Below are 18075 nucleotides of genomic sequence, written 5' to 3' on the forward strand. Positions count from 1 at the left end.
TGCCAGAAAAGTAAGTGTACACAATGAAACATTATTTTGTTACTAAAGTCAATCCGGTGAAAGTAGAAAATTGTTTATTTTTTTCGTCCGAAGAGAGACTTGTTAACTACGTTTGAGAAATCATGATAGCCGCCTTCATTTAGTTAATTCCTTGCCCTGTTGATAAATGTCTCTGCAATATTAGATTTCTATTAGAATTAAAATTCATAAAAATACAATATTAGAAATATACTGTACCTTGCGACCATTAATACCTATTGACACAATTAAATACATATTAACCAGTCGTATTTGGGGGCAACACCGTAATTTTTTTCCTAAATTGTCATTCTTGAAGAGATAATAAAAGCTCAGGTTTTGCTTCGGAGGTTGTTACAAAACCAAAGGAATACGGTTTAATCCAAGGTCAGTGATGTATCTCTGAGGCACTGTTTCAGTTCCTCTCTATGAGGTTTGTGTTGATTTTCGCAACGAGCAGACGTAAAGTTATTTAGGATTCTAATATGTAAAAGAAAGGAAATGGGTAATGGCCCATTCGTTTTACCAGTACAGGTAATCTTCAACTCCATCCTGTTCCACGCGGTGATAGACCATTTTCACCCTGGTCTGACAGCATCACACAGGGCAATTCCTTAATTACCTTGCAGTTCAGGTCCAGACCATGTTGCTTCATTTCAATCTAATCTCTAGTGAGTTCTTGCCACTCTTTTATCCTTTTAGGATTGGTTTGGCCTATATTGTACAGTCTTGCATGCAGAGAAGGTCAGTGTGTTTCTGGTGTGGAAATTGTATCCAGTATTTCTGTTTAGACCCATAGCTCTTCTCAAATTGGCATAACCAGTTCAGGTAGACAACAAAGGGGAGTCCTTTTGTAGAGGTTTTCAGAGCTCGACTTCTGATCATTTAATTTAAACCTTACAAACCTATGAAGTTTCATTATCTTGCTTAATCTTTGCTGCTTACTCTACCTATCCATCATTGTCATAAAGCATCACTATTGCAAATGGGCAACTTGTCTGTTGTTTATTTTTTCCATGAGGTATCAGCATCTGGAGTGTGGAAAGCATTATTTTCTAATATGTGCTTCTAGGCACTTAACCACGACCCTGTCCTTTGGGTTACCAGTTCATCGCACCAACATTCACATTTCAGGACTTATCAGACCAATGACAAATGACACGATAATGTAATCACAAGGTAAATAACATTATAAAAGTTTATTAATTTGCAAAAGAAAACAGGTCAAGTGTGGTTGCAATATAGGTTTTACTTGACAAATTAATTTTTGTTCCATGTGATTAGATACTGTGAATTTAGAGATACTTTGGGTGGCACAGTGGTGCAGTGGTTAATATTGCTGCCTCATGGAATTGGGGCCCTGGACTCAGCCAAGAGCCAGCAGCCATATCACCCTGCAGCTCACAACTGGCAACCTACTGGTGCTGAGCAGGTATGAGCCTGGTCAGGATCTGGATGGAAGACCTCCTGGGAAAAACTAAGGTTGCTGCTGTAAGAGTTGTGGGACCAGCAGGGGGTGCTCCCCCTGTGGTCTGTGTGGACCCTAATACCCCTACTTTACCTAGTACAGTGATGGGAACACTATACTGTTAAATGGTGCAGTCCTTCGGATGAGAAGTAAATTAACACACATTGATGTGTGGTGAGTGTACTGGCGCACTGTGGCTGCTGTTGCATCATCTAAGTGGGGCTGCACATTGGTGGTGGTGAAGGGGAGTCCTCATTACCTGTAAAGTGCTTTGAGTTGAGTGTCCAGAAAAGTGCTATAGAAGTGTAAGCAATTATTATCATTAATTCTGGACCTGGTGTACTATCTGCATGGATTTTGTATTCTCTCACCGTGTTTGTGTGGGTTTCCTATAGGTTCTCCAGTTTCCTCCCACAGTCTAAAATATACTGGTAGATTAATTGGCTTCTGGGAAAACCACCCCTGGTCTACATGTGTGTTTGTGTGCGCCCTGCAATGGACTGGCATCCCTTCCAAAGTGTATCCCACCATGTGCACATTCCTTGTCAGGATAGACTCCAGCTTCGCCATGACCCTAAATTGAATAAAGCAATTAGAAAATTGACAGATGGATAGATAGAACTAGTATCTCCATTATTGTTTAGTTGTTATACTTTGAAATAACAAAAATGGTGATGGAAATCCTGTAACTATGTAAAATATCAAATCTTGTACTTTTTTGTAGTGTAATGGTCTCATCTATTTTGAGGTCCATTTTCATAAGTAACGTGTATGTACTGTTTATAATACACACTGTATATACAGTATGTCCATTATCAATATATAATGTATACACAACAGAACACTGAACAGAAATGATTGTGTTAAGTGCCATTATATTGTTTAAGATACTTGTTCACTGGTTATATTTTTCTTTTACCTATTTGTATCCCAAAGACCATGTTTTCAGTGATTTTTTTTGCAGTATTGCAGGACTAATGTTAGCTTATAGGGATTCTGCTGCCCCTGTCAGATCACGGTACTTCTCTAGTCTTATTGAGAATGGTAATGACAACCAAAAGCCTGTGCTCTTCATTACTGGATGAGTTCCTAGACCCAAACTATTCTTCTGCATTATTTACCTCTCAGAGCCTGTGTAATACTTTGTTTGGCTTTCTTAACCACAGAGATTGAGAAAATCTGTCCATAACATCTTCAAGCCCTTAATGTTCCGGTTTTGGTTCATCCTATGGTAAAATATGGTTAGCTGCTCAGGTCTTGTACCATAGCCTCACTGACATAGTTAATAAAGCTAAACCAATTACTTCTCAGTTAGACCCGTTAACAACCCAACTTCTTTCTTCCTGTTTTTCTATCTCTTTATCTAAAAAAATCATCAATGACTCCTTGAGCATTGGAGGTGTATTTTCAGAACATAAAATTGCTGTTGACACCAGTGCTGCATAAAACTACCCAAGCATTTGAGTAACCAAACTCTACCAAACAAATATACCTAAGCCATTTTAGTAACAGTAAGTTAAGTTAGAGACCTATTTCAAAATTGCAGTTTTCACTGAAAATTCTGAAACATATGTATTAACTTTTATAAACCTCCTTCAATCAGGTTTTGGAATACTTCATATCACAGAAAAAGTCCTTTTCTAGGATGTCGATGATCTTTTAATTGCTCTATGTCCTATTTTGACTGGGACTCAATAGTGTGAACAATAATATTCTTCTTGTTCATCTAGAGAGCGTTACAGATACTTAGTTCTTAGTATCTGTACCACTTACAGTTCTTATCCGATCTCCCCAAGAGACAGTAATTCGTCTCCATGGGTGGGTTCAGATCTGTTCTCCTCTGGTGTTCATCAGGGCTCAATTCTGGGTCCTTTTCTGTTTCTATGCTTCCGATTGGTCAAAGCTTTCAACACCACAGTGTGAAATACCACATTTACACTGAAGGTGATCAGATTTACATGCAAACAAACCTCAGGTTGAAGGAGGTGTTTCTCTGCTTACATTTTTGCAGCTGAGTAGCAATAAATCTGAGGTTGATACCAGGTTGTCTAAAATAAGCATTTTTAAAAAATCATTTGTGGTTTATGCATGGAACCTGATGTTATTCAAACTGTGTTTTGTGAAAAAATTATATATTTTTACATTACATTGTTACATCCTGTTATGTCAGGCCACATTGAAGAAAAAATAGTAAAAGCTTTTGTTTCATTGAGAATTCACTTTTGCTAACCTCCTAATTCACAAGTTATGAAAGTACACTTTACAGAAGCTCCAGTATGCTTAATGTGAACCTGGAGGACTTCACCAAAGCCACGCTTTCATTACAATGTCATGTCATTAACACAAAGTACACTATCATTATGTAGATCATGGTAATAAAATTACTAAACAAGGACTTTAATAAAATGTAGAAAATATTTGGTTCCTTCAAAGTGAATTATTTGATAATTCAATTAAATTAGTCATTTTGAAACAATTGCGAAAACAAAAATATTTTCATAATGAAAGCAGATGTTGTTTTCTGATTTGGTTTCCAAAATAATGATTTGAAGACATTATGATATATGTTTGTCAGAGCTCCAGCTACTGAGGTTTAAACCATAATATAGTGTCGACACTAAGTATTTTAAAGGGTAACATACTGTACTGTATATTCAGTAATAACCGAATACCACAAATAAAACAGTATCAAAAAAGGTCAAAGTAAAGTCCATACCTGAGCCACAGCGGCTCACAGGGCTAGAACTTTTCCTGGTTTCCATAGTGATAAGCAGACTAGAGTGTGTGAGTCCCCTCAGCTGGATGCGAATTTGATGCTCTTACAAGGAGGGGGGTCCATTCAATGGTAACATGCAATTTTAGAGATCTAAAACAAAAGTTGCTATTAATTTACTGGCAACATGTAAAATTAGACTTACTGTACAAAGAGATCTATTTGCTGTAAGACTAGGGTCCTCAGTCACTGAACTCCTGCAAATGAAACAAAAGTGTGCTTTCTCTTAAATGTTACTTTGGTTATGCTCATCAACACCTACAGATCTAGGGAGAGAAGCTGTAGAAACTACTATTTCATGTTGTTTCATTTAAAAAATGTGTGCGGTTTACCTTGGGCCTTGTATGTTTGAAACCAATTTTTTTCCTTTTACTATTTACTTTTACAGCCCATATAATTTATATTATCATTAGATAATATTACAATGTCCTAGCTAGAACTACTCTTTCTATCAATGTAACAAAGAAGCCATCTAAAGTGTTTACACATCTTTTAAGTTGTTTATCACTATAGAAAATATCACATATTGTTTCATAACATGGAATGTCACAGCTGAGACCATAAGAAGAAAACATTGACAGTTTTATAAAATACTAATATTAATATCAATAAAGGCACTTTCTTCATAGAGCGCTTACCTTCTGTCTGTCTGAAAACCAGTAGTAATAATCACAGGACATGGAAAATTAATTTCCATACCACCTATCAGGCAGTCAGTCTCATTCAAATTAGAAAGGCCACCAGCGTCTATATTTTCCATCCACAGTTTAGCATGTCAGTTGATAAGCTTCCTTGTGATTTACTGACTGCATCACCTGTAGCAAAACTTCACAGTTCAACAGGTATCTCAAAGAATTGCCCAACTAATCTAGCCACTGGAACGAATGAATACCATAAGGCCACTGTGTCTTCTGATCTTTATTTCCACCTGATGTATTCATTATTGAACCAATTATTTTAGAACTGTTTTAAATGAATATATTTTCCAGTATGTTGGGCAGCGCTGGAATGTGGCCACTCAAGCTTTTTGTCTAGAAATTTAGCAAGAGATGATATGAATCTAACTATATCCAATAGTACAACACAAAACTATTAAACTAAATAAAAGTTGTGTGGTAGGGACCATCTTCATCTGTTTTGACCACTTACAGGAAGACATTTTAAAATAGAACATCATAAAAGCAACAAAAGGCACCAAAAAAAGTTTTAGATGAAACTTCAACAAAATAGTTAAAGAGTTCCACCATTTAAGGAAATCCAGGAGGCATGCCAGCAATAAAGGTCTAAATACTAAACAGTTAATGGAAAAAAATAGATATGATTTACAATGACTTAAACATTTCTAATTGAGGTTATAATACAAAAATGTTGACGAAGTAGAGTCAACACTGGGCAATAAAAGGTAAGAGTAAGAATATAAGGAAGGTTATTACAGGCAGCTGCTACAGAGAAACATCAGGTGGAACATAGGTGCCATTTGTTTAGATACAAGCAAAAAGCAGGTACAGTAGGAACCATTTTGTAACACTAACTAGCCAAGTTCTAGAAAAAGAGTGAGGTCGTTCTCTGAAGCGTAACTCTCTTAAGCAAAGAAATTACCAACGAAGAGAGAATCAAAGCACTTCATTTCACTTGTCACATACTGTAGGAAAATGATGATCTAATTAAGGTATTTAGGGAAAATGAAAAGAGCACAGGAGATTAAAAACAACTACTCTGTACACTTGAAGGACAGTCTTATAAGACAAGTCAGTTCTAGAGTTAAACTGAATACTTTTAAAACCTGTTATAATTCTCTGTATGGGGAGGGGGTGTAGGCCACAGCAGTTAGATGTCGCCCTGGGAAGACATGAGGAACATAATAAGAAGAAATTATGATGAGAACAAGCCATTTCCTAGGCCCCTGGAAGACATAAACTTAATTTTATTTTTTACAAAGGTGATTACATGCATGGTGGTTACACCAGACTTGTGTGAGGTATACGCATGGCAACCTTAATTTGGTGTCAGTCTGTAGTATAGGATATAGCTGGCATTCACATTCAGCCACAACTGAGGTCTCCATGTCATAATGGCTAGGCAGCCATCTTTTTACATTTCATAGAAGCCTTCAAACACTGATTTTAGTTTTAAAAAATCAACACAACATTTCTGTCACAATTAAATGTATGCATTTAAAAATGTCACAGATTTAATTAGGAATTGTAGTAACAGAAATTGCTATTTGTTAGAAACTCCAGACATCATTTTCATCTTTACAAAGTGATTTATACTGTATTATCTTTATATTAGACAGTAGGACATTTATTAGAGTCTCATGTAAAAGAGAGGTTAGGTCATGCAACTTGAACGACTTTCAATTTCAGATTTTCTGTTTAATTCTGAAAGAATTTTTAGGACAATATTTTCTCTATAGCATAATGTTAAAAAAACAGCTCATGACAAAAGTTGACAAGGTGTGATGGAAATTAGCATTTGTAAAAGTTTTTTAAACTTATCTTGCAAGTAAAAACAATGTCCTGAGCCTGATGGAATTATTCATGAAAAAGAAAATCTTGCCATCTTACCTAGAAATTCTGTTTGCTGCCCACAGACATTTACAGCACCTCTACAGTATGTTGCACACATAAAAGGCAACAAAGGACATTTCAATGCCTATATCCCATGCAACAGGATCACCACATTTATAAAGCCACCATACATTTTTGAAGCAGTTGTCCAGGCTGTTTTGTGTTAAGGAAATTACATGACTATGCCCTTGGCTGTCTTGTACCTAATATCCACAAGAATAGATGCACAGTGACCTCAAAATATTTTTGAACCAGTAGTGTAAATTTCCCTTGCAATTACTGAGAACTCTGTGGTGAACCATTTCATATAGAATATATTATTGACTTGCATTGCAATTGTTTGTTTGTTCGTTTTTAGTCTGGCTTTCACGTCTTGACTGTGCTACAACATTCTTGTCATGCAAAAAGGATAACTGAAGCTTAGTTGGCTGCCTTCTTGCTAAACATTTTCAGAATGTCCCCATGTACTGTTCTAGCCTTGACATCATAGCTCTGCAACGCAACCTTTGCATTACGTTCTCTGTGGAAAAGAGGGTTTTCTCATATCTTAGAATAACCTCTTGATTTTCATGTCCATGTAAGTCCCACTCTGTTTGCTTGGAAATAACGACAATATTTATTTCTGTAATCCCTTTGTGTTCTCCCCTTCCTTTAATGTCATGTGCCAAGTCTGAAAAGATCAGGTTCTTTCTGTCCACATAAGTCATATCTTAGTTGGCTGATTTATTCCACTCTGGACTTTTTCAAAGTTTTCTGTGTCTTTCTATGAAGAGCAGAACTTTTTTAGCAACATTAAAGATGTGTTGTAACCATGGAATTGTAAAAGTTCAATAAAAACTGCCTAGATTTACCATGTACGCCCAATATATCCCAGCATTCAGCCTGCCTACATATTGCTTTATTGCTGCCTCTTTAAAGTATTACACATGGGTCATGTCTTTTTAACCTCAATGCAAAACTTTACTTACCTGTATATTGACTTTGACTTGATAAATCTACTCACTTCCGAATTCTATCTGAATCTTGCTTCATTGTCCTATTTGTTTCAATTGCGTTTTCCTTTGCACATAACTTTATATTGTCAAACTGAAGTTACTTGTTTGTGTCCTAATCTATGTCACCTTGCCCTTTGAAAGTCAAAGGTCCAGCATTGAATTTTGCAGGTTTATGTTAAGTGATATGAAAAGCGGACACCTGCAACATTCAAATTAACGCACTTAATGTTGATGTACTATTATATGAAGGTGTGGCACAGTACTGTAGTTAGCATGATTGCCTTGCAGGACTGAGGCCCTGCCTTGGATTCAGTTCCTGGGGTGCTATCTGCATGGAGTTTGCATGCTGTCCCTGTGTTTGTGTGGGTTTCCACTGGGAGTCAGATTCTTTCCACTGTCCAAAGACATGATGAGAGGTTAGTTGGGTTCTGTAAAAAGTGGCCTCGGTGTGAGTGTGTATGCCCTGCAATGGACTGACAACTCATCCAGATGATACCCTGCTTTGTGCCTTAAGCTTCTTGGAATAGGCCACCGTGACCTTGAATTGGCTAAGCAGTAATTGACAGTGATGTGATGATTAATATTATTATACAATAATTGTTGTTATATCATTCAATGGTTTTTGCACTACAGCCAAATTTGTATCAATCTACATGGTAAACCTCAAATTTCTACAGTTTTGTTTTAATGATTAGTAGCTCATGGAGTAATGTAGCCCAAAAACACAGTATCCTCATGCTGCTAGAACAGTATGTGTCAGCTGCTAACCAGGGTGATACATTGCACAACTAGTGCTTGGACGGGATGGAAGACTTGTAGACAATGATGTAGACAGGTGATGGTTGTCATGTCATTGGTTATTGTAATCAAAGTTTTCATGTCTCCCCCTTCTCCACCTTCATCTGGTCAAGACTGCATTTGTCAACTATTTCCACATGCTCTCCAGGCTAAGTCATATGTTAAGAAAAGCAAGATTACAATCAGGAAGAAGCCACTGGGTCAATCCAGACTGCATTGGCAATTAGTTGTTAATGGATCCCAGCATCTTGTCCAGTCATTTCTTAAAAGAGCCCCAGGTATTGGCTTCAACACCTACCCACAACCCTTAGGGTAATAATAATAATAATAATAATAATAATAATAATAATAATAATAATAATAATAATAATTGTCTGGAATTCTATTACTTCCTTGACTTGTCTCTAAATTTTGAAGCCATCATATCAGAGGCAACATACTTAATGTTTTACCATTATAATGTAGAAAACCAATTACTTTCATAAAGCCTAATTCATGGACAGTGAAATGTAAGTTATCCAGGAGTAAGTGAAAAATGAAATGAGCTAAATGAACCAGATGGCCAACTCTTTGTAAATGTTACAATGTTCTTAAATTATTAAGTTCTTAATTATCTGGTAATAGAATAAATAAAGTTTTTTGTATGAATAGTATTTATGCAATATAATATGAATGAATGCACGGAACTATTAAGGTAATTGATACCATGATGGTAAGCCATCTAATTAATGCCACAGAGCCATACAGAAAATGTGATGGCGATAATAATAATAATAATAATTGCTTACACTTATATAGCGCTTTTTCTGGACACTCCACTCAAAGCGCTTTACAGGTAATGGGGACTCCCCTTCCACCACCACCAATGTGCAGCATCCACCTGGATGATGCAACGGCAGCCATAGTGCGCCAGAACGCTCACCACACATCAGCTATCAGTGGGGAGGAGAGCAGAGTAATAAAGCCAATTCACAGAGGGGGATTGTTAGGAGGCCATGATTAATAAAGGCCAATGGGAAATTTGGCCAGGATGCCGGGGTTACACCCCTACTCTTTTCAAGATACAACCTGGGATTTTTAATGACCACAGAGAGTCAGGACCTCAGTTTTACGTCTCATCCAAAGGACGGCGCCTGTTTACAGTATAGTGTCCCCGTCACTACACTGGGGCATTAGGACCCACATGAGCCGCAGGGTGAGCGCCCCCTGCTGGCCCCACTAACACCTCTTCCAGCAGCAACCTTAGTTTTTCCCAGGAGGTCTCCCATCCAGGTACTGACCAGGCTCACACCTGCTTAGCTTTAGTGGGTTGCCAGTTGTGAGTTGCAGGTTGATATGGCTGCTGGATTATGTTCAAAATGAGCTAATTTACCCTGCTCACGATGAATAGCCGCAACCGCAAGAAACTCTTTCTTCGGAAGTAAGTAAACCCAGTTTCTTTAGGACAAAGAACAACCTTTACAAAGACAGTAAGCTTGGAGAGACCTCTGTGGTTTATTTTAATGGTCTTTATGGCTGAAATAGCAATCAGCTCTTGTGGTTCCTTTTCTCATGGCATGACAATACCTGAGATCCATGCCAGGCGAAAACATGCTTAGTTATGTTTTTGTATTTTTAGTGTTTACACCTTAACCTAGAATTCATTACAATTTCCATTTATCCATAGTGGTGGGTTCTGTGTATTATTTGGAAATTTACAGTATTTTATCTTTTATTTGAGTTCTTCGACAAATTGTTCATTGATGTGCCTGGAGATCTTCTGAATATTAATTGTGTTCTTCTTCTCAGTAAGGAAATTTTGATAACTTGTTTAATGGTGTCATAAGGATACAGGGAATGTACACAGTAAGTTTATCATTTGAAACGTCAAGATTTGAAGTTCTGTGTAAGCTAAGGGATGGCTTTCTAAAAACAGCTGATTTAAGGGTGTTATTTCTACTTTACAAGTAAAAGTAATAACTCTAGCTGCCATGGGCTATCAGACAGTTTGCTCAATTTTGTTTCCCTCTAGGTATTATGTCACATAGGACATAAAATATAGTATCTGCCCCATCTGCTGTTGGCCAGTAGTATTGCAGGCATTCACACTGACCTAAGAGCACTTTTCATTCATTTGAACATACAGAAGGTCGCTGAAGGAGTGACCTTATTATCTTTTCACTTCTGATCTATCACCTCTTTATTTGCCTAAAACTCCTGGGCACATCACAAAAAAATGTAGTGGATGTGATAACATTCATTATTTTCTAAATCTCTCAATCCTGCAGCACCACCAACTTGACATTTGAATAAAAGAGTTGAAAAACAGGTCAGCTCTGTTACGGCTTACAAGATACTCTAGACTACTAATCAGTGTACATTGTATGCATTGTGCACTGTGTTTATATGTTTTTAATGTACCCAGCAACACCAATGAAGTTCGCTGTGGAAAAATAAAGTTGTTCTAAGTCCAAGTATGCATCCTGACAAGCTGTTGTCCTGCTCCTGCTCCACAGTGCCACCTTGTGGCAGGCCAATCCTACCTTAATTCTTAAACCTTAATCCTACCCTTTTAGTAATTAACTTCTGTAACAGGAAATAAATAACTGCAATAACTCCAGCAATAAATTCCCCCACAGGTCCCGTTCACCCCAGGCCACACTCTTTCCACAGATTTATTATGAGTAATACAAAAGTCTGACAATAGTAAGAGTACAGTACAGGGCCGTAATGCGTCTGAAGGATTTTAGCAGGCTCACAAATTGTGCCAGGACTGTACAGCTGCAGCAATCGTGGCTTCTCAACTTCCCAGACAGTCACAAACAAGAAAAATAAGCCTTGGTCAATCAATATTGCCTTGTCCTTGCTGCTTGTTTCTCTTGAATTTAAGCCTACCCTTACTTCATATAAGAGTCAGACAATGACTCAACTAATGCTAGCTCAGGCACAGCTGTGGTAATGGAGGTGATTTCATTAAAGAGATAAAGATGATTCCTATCATTAGTACACATAGACTGTCCAAACGTATAAATAATGACCACCATTCATGAAACATGCATTCGTTTGGAAGATATGTTTATTCCTGGATTAATAGAAGATGGTATGATAGCACTTTATCATGCAGTTTGACTTGCGAGCAATTTAGAGAGATGGAAATACAGATCACACAAAGTGTGGAATCTTTATCCTTTTGAAAAACAAGGGACATTTTTCATGAATAACATGAGTATTAATATCTCTCTGAAAGAACCTTTCTCGATGAAAGTATGTTTCATTTCAAGTGAAACATGGACTGAAATTAAACAAAGTAAGGTTAAAAAACTCCACCAAAATTCACAAGGAAAGCCATCAATAACAGGTGAATCACCCCGTAATAACCTGAACCTATTCATTCAGACATGTATATACTGTAGATACCTGCAGTACAATCACTTCTGCAGGAGTAAGACTAAGTAATTAAAAATAACCATATAGTTGTCTCCATCACATTAAATACCTGAATTGCCTAATTTGTGAAGGAAATGCAAAAAGGGGCATTTATAGGCATGACACCTGGCAGTTGAAATCCTGGAAATGGCTCATTACCATAGTGTCAAACTAGTAAATTGTGTTTGATTCAGTGTCATTAAGCTAATAATTCTGATGAGGTCTATGTATACGACATTTAGCATAATGTGTAAGCAGTAAATTCAATTATTTTCTAACATGCTTTAGTTGGAAAAGCCAATTTGGTTTTCAATTCAGACGTTTTACTGAGACTTTCTCATTTATGAGGAAAATATGAATTATCTTCAAACTTTTTCGTAAGGTTTTTTATTAAACCTTTGAGTCCCTTAGCATTCAGTCATTGACAGAGCCACAGTTAAAATCAAGAAACTCCTCACATTTATCATGAAATAGTATCCATAGTGTCTCATTGTGTAATAATTTAATATTAAAATGTCACCTGGGGATGTGCAAGGATTTATTATTAAGTACAAATCTACAGAAACTGTCTTGTTAATCTGATAGAAATGTGGGTAGAATATTGACATTATGCATCACAAAATGGTTCGGGAGAGAAATAACTGTCAGTTCTCAAGTATGAATTAGATCTCACTGAAATAAAAGTTTAAGTACATGATATATCTGCTCTGTCACTTTCTCAGTGCTGTAGATGCAGGGGAATAGGCAATTGCCTTTGTCAGCTTCGGTATGTCAAGTGAGTGATTTATGACAGCATTCATATTTGCACCACGGATTACATCACAAGGTATTTGATCTGGACATATTAACATAAATATTGTATTCAAGCATTATAGGGGCATAAAGTGAACTGAAAGAATGGTTTTCCTGAAACAAAAATATAAGGTAGTTTGATAACCTGATTTGATAAATCAAGTTATCAATTGTTTGATAAAAGATAAGGTTGTTAAGCTTGTTTGGTTATTAGTGGTTAATTAATCCAATGATCTCACCCAGATATCAGCTTCAATGACACATCTGAATTGTTTGTTTTAGACTCCCACAATCAGTTTTTGTAGGAAATGTATCTTTTCTTTTAGTTTTAAAAGTCTTTCCCTTCATTTCCTTTAACGTCCTCTGATTTGTGTTTCAGTAGTGTTTTACTTCATTCTGCTGAACTTTGTCAATGCCTTCGAGGACTTTGAAAGCTGCTTAGCGAGGCTGGAGACAGAATAACAAAGATAAAATGAAGTTCTTAACCATGCTCTTTAACAGGGTATTACCACTCTTCCCCATCACCCCCTGCAGTCCCCTGGCACCAAGAGTGTGTAGTTGGGGTTCTGGACTCGAAACCAGAAGGCTGTGAGTTCCTGTCCCAAGTGGAGCACTGCTATTGTACTAGTAAGCAAAGTGCTTCACTCAGATTACTCCAGGAAAAGGGCTTCCATGTGTTTTCAATGCGGGGTGCGTGACTGCTTTACCCATTTGGGATCCAGAGCATTGTTGCTCTGCAATCCAGCAGTCCTTTCCTTTCTGAAGTAGGTGATAGGATTTATGGTGTTCCATTCTCTCCCTTTGTCATTATCCCACGTGCATGCCCTGTGCAGTTACAGTACGTGTGCTAGACTCTGGTAGTATTTTTGTCTTTTTGTCTACCATGACTCCTGGGTATTGGGCCAGGCTGTGATTTCCACTGCTTCCAGGAGTGCAGGTCTACCTGCACCCTACCTGAGTAGGATGCCATGTCATGGGCCTCAAGTTACTTCATATCTGCCTCTGCGTTGGCAACAGCACAGTCTTCTGCACCTGATGTTTAGGCGATCAGACCCTGGGCCACATTAACACCAACAAGTTCAGCTGGGCCTAAGACATGACAGTATTGAGCCCAGTTCAATGGGTTCAATCCCATTCAATCCCAACCCAGTTCAATTTGTGGCTTCTCTGCAAAATGCAAGGAAATGTCAGACTACTTCTTTCCCTGCAACAGAAGAGTAGTCACCATGATATTCAAGTTGGCAAAAAAAAAACTCTCCCTGAACTAAATAGGACTAGAATTACAAATCAGTGCATGTCCATTTGCCTGTTAAGGTGGGGCAGTGATTAGCACTGAAGCTTTGTAAAGCTAGGGCCCTAGGTTAATTGGCTTCTGGGAAAACTGGCCGTTGTGTGAGTGTGTGCATGTCTGTATCTGTGTGTGCCCCGCGATAAACTGGCAGCCCGTCTAGGGTGAATTCCAGCTTGTGCCCGATGCTCGCTGGGATAGGCTCTGGCTCACCTGCAACACTGTAGGGGATAGTAAATAAAACAGTTAGAAAATGGGTGAATAAGTTAGTCTTTTTGTAAAGACTGCACATGATGGAAATTTATAAAAGCTTTATTTTCACATTAAAGAAAATGAGTTGACAATTTTATTTTTTAGCTTCATCTCATTCTCCTAACCATTGATGTTTTTAAAACTCATAGCTTTACCAATTTAGAAATACATATGTTGGAGTGCATTAAGAACTAAATACTGTAGCTCATGAGATGCTGAACCCCTCAGTACATAGATATCAGACACAGTTACAATTTTAAATTGTATGGCAGGCAAATGTTGTCAAACCTTTTGGTATGTACTGTAGCATGGTATGCTTAGTTTATACAGGAAGATGAAATCATAATGATTTGATTATTACAGAACTGTGGAAGAATGAATGTAAGCAGTATGAAAAGGAATGTGCAGCCATGTTGTTGTTAAATGTAGAATATTGAATCCACTAACAGTTTACTGAGTTTTCCACTAGGGGTCACCATGATTTCAAAAGATAATTTGGAATAAAACATCCCAGGCAGTTCTGTGCATTCACAGAAACACATCTTTCTCTAGAAGCTCACAAACAAAATGAACAAAGTGACACAGCATGGTGTAAATGACTACCTTCTGGTAAGAAATATTCTGACTTTGGGAAGGAATTTCAATAAACCCTGTTCTCACAATATACACGTTCAAATCTGTATGATAAAGTATGAGCTGAATTAGGGAGTTTTAAATAATGGGGTGCACAGAGTAATTTAAAGATCCTGCTTTTCATACAATATCTATTACATAAGAGCACAGGAACACAATCCATTCAAGGCCACTAATAGTAACAGTAATTACTCATCTCTGAGAATCCCCTTACCCAGTAAATAAGGTTAAAAGAACACAAACATTAATGTTCATTGTTCATTGAAGAACTGTTGATTTACTCAAACACTAAGGCTATAGTACCATTAGTATTTAATTAAGCCTGCAAACATGTTCAGACATGTCTCTCACAGTGAAAGCAATCCATCAGCTCCATGCTCAAATACTAACTCGGGGGTTCTTGACTTCTTAAGTCATTTTGAATGTGTGGATTGTGTTCAGTGTTTCACTTAACAAAGGCATACATAAAAACAATGAGTTAAAAACAAGGAGGTCTTTGGGCCACCTAGCCCTACTGCTAGTTAATTGTTAATTGATCCAAGGATCTGTTCTTGAAAAAAGCCAGTGTATTGGATTCAACATGTATTGACTTGTTCCACACTCCCACCACCTTTTATATTTTGCATAAAGAAGTGCATCCTGCTCCTGGTCTTAAATACACTTCCACATAGCTTCTACGTGTGTCCTCTGGATTGTTTCACTGTCACTCTGTATTTGTCAGTGTTACTGAGGATTTCAAATGCCCATAACAGGTTCCCACATAATTGTCTTTAATTGAAAACTAAAAAGGCTCAGTGCCTTCAGCCTGTCAGTGTAAATGTATCTTGTTCCCATTCTCCAATTTCGCATAACCAAAAATGTACACAGCATTCTAGAATGTGATATAATGTTAACATAACTCTCCCGATTTAGTTTTTATCCTTTTAACTATGATATATAACCTTACATTTTGTTTGCATTTTTAAATGCTTCCCCAAACTCACTCATGAGAACAGCAAGGATTTTTTAAGAATAGATTTATCTAGGGTTTAGTGACCGAGGAACAGATTGACAGATTTTTCTAAATGATTTGTTAAATTTACTAGAAGTATTAAACATCCCTAAAGAAATACAGCATACATGTAGGCTTATTTTCTTATCATTTTCTGTGTATGAGGCAGCACTGAGGTGAAAAAAGAAGAGAAAATTAGAATCTGCATCCATCTGCGCCTGTGGTTAGAGCAAAGTTGTGACTGAAATTTTATCAGGATATTGTTAGCCAACAAATATCCAAACTCTATTTAAGCTGTACTGTTCCAACTACTTTATCAAGAAAGCAGTTTTGGAGTTTTGGACTGCAGTTGTGTAGAACTCAGCAGGAGTGTGAAAAGAATTTAAATGTCACTAAACTAAAAGTACTTTCAATTCCAAAAGAGTTTCTACTATCTATAATTTCATCATAAATACATCATATACTTTACCCACAAATAAATCAATTAATCTGGGATCAAATGTTAAAAATGTGAAATCCTGTTTCGCAACTGCCTGTAGATTCCCATAATTCCCATCATTTTCTAAACTACTAAGCAAACCACAATAAACATAGATGAGTCCAATTCTTATTTTCATTTCATGTTTATTGTTTTTACACTAAAAAGCAAGCATTCTTTTTTATTGTTCCTCAAATCTATTGTTCAACTTCAGCAGAAGCTGGAGTCCAGCCTCTCAAAGCAGCTGAGGCAGACCGAGGAGTCAGAGGAGTGTTGACACCGATGGACACTGCCTGATTATGAGAAAAGACCTCTGCAGATCCAGGTGGACTGCTGAACAGGCCAAATATCATTCCAGCTGTCTGGTACTTTCACCCGTACATGAAGGTGTCATAGAAACAAAAGGTCCTCTTTATCTGAAGTGTTCTGCTCCATCTGTTGCCTGGTGTAGTCCAGACCTGTAACGCAAACTAAATTTTATATTCTTTCGTAATGTACATGGACACAATGTTGAACTGACTGAACAACAGTATAATGAGTTTAAAATCTATCAGTAACATTAAGAAAAAGGTGTCATTTAGAAAATTAAAATTTAATCACGTGTACCTTTTTTAAAAACATTTTTCAGTGCAGTGGATGTTTACCAGACAAAAAATTACATATCTGATGCAAGTAAATTTAACACATTTTTTTAAAAGAGAAAATATTTTTTTAGTAGCAAATAGAGCTCTCTTGGAGATGTTACTCTGTGGTGTGTGTGACTTTGACTTCTACTAGAGCTTTGTCTATGATTCTGACAGATCACTCCAGTCCTGGTCATCTGCCACATGGAACAGAACGAATTCACTGGCTTTGATAAAGATGATGACTTTTTCGATGATAGCATCATTCTTGATCCAAGCAGTCATGAGCTTTGGCAGCAAGATGGCAGCTAAGATTAACACTGGGATAAACACAGCATAATGCCCCCCTGAAGGGAATCTACCAGTGGGCCACAGACCGTAGAGGAAAGCTTGATCATCTCAGGTTTGGAGTCCTGCTGGTATAGTGTGGGCAGCAGCCACCCCAACTGCCTGTTGGTCTCAGCTTAGAGAATATTCAGTGCCTTTTCCCTGGGTCCACTTTGTAGCATATGCAGTGAAGAATACCATTTCTGCTGCATTTAGCCTGTTTTAAACACAGCATTATTCTTCAGCTTTTGTTGCATAGACAAATGTATATAGAAAAGAAATGCAACTCCCATATTATATCCTGATAGCTCCCTCTCCTTGTTCTTTCAGTATGTGCAGAATTCTCTCCACAGCCATGAACACATATCATCTGGGTTGGCCAAATGAGCTGCCACTTGCATTCTACTTCCGCAATGTCTGCTATCCAGTTTTGTGTGAGTTTGGTACTTGGCAAAATTGGACCTGGACATCATTTTTTTAAACATCCTTGGATGCAGTCTGTAATGCATCTACAGATGATACCTAGTTTAAAAGGCAACAGTCACAGCACTGCTGTTTGGGTAGCTGGTATTCCAGTCCATTATCCATGTCTGGGACATGCTAGTGCAGCCGAACGTCTCTCCAGAGTGGTGGGTTCAATCCAGTGGGTCAATGCATCTGTGTT

This window comes from Lepisosteus platostomus, chromosome 3, assembly GCF_059453375.1.
Source record: "Lepisosteus platostomus isolate fLepPlt1 chromosome 3, fLepPlt1.hap1, whole genome shotgun sequence".
NCBI classification, from domain to species: Eukaryota; Metazoa; Chordata; class Actinopteri; order Semionotiformes; family Lepisosteidae; genus Lepisosteus; species Lepisosteus platostomus.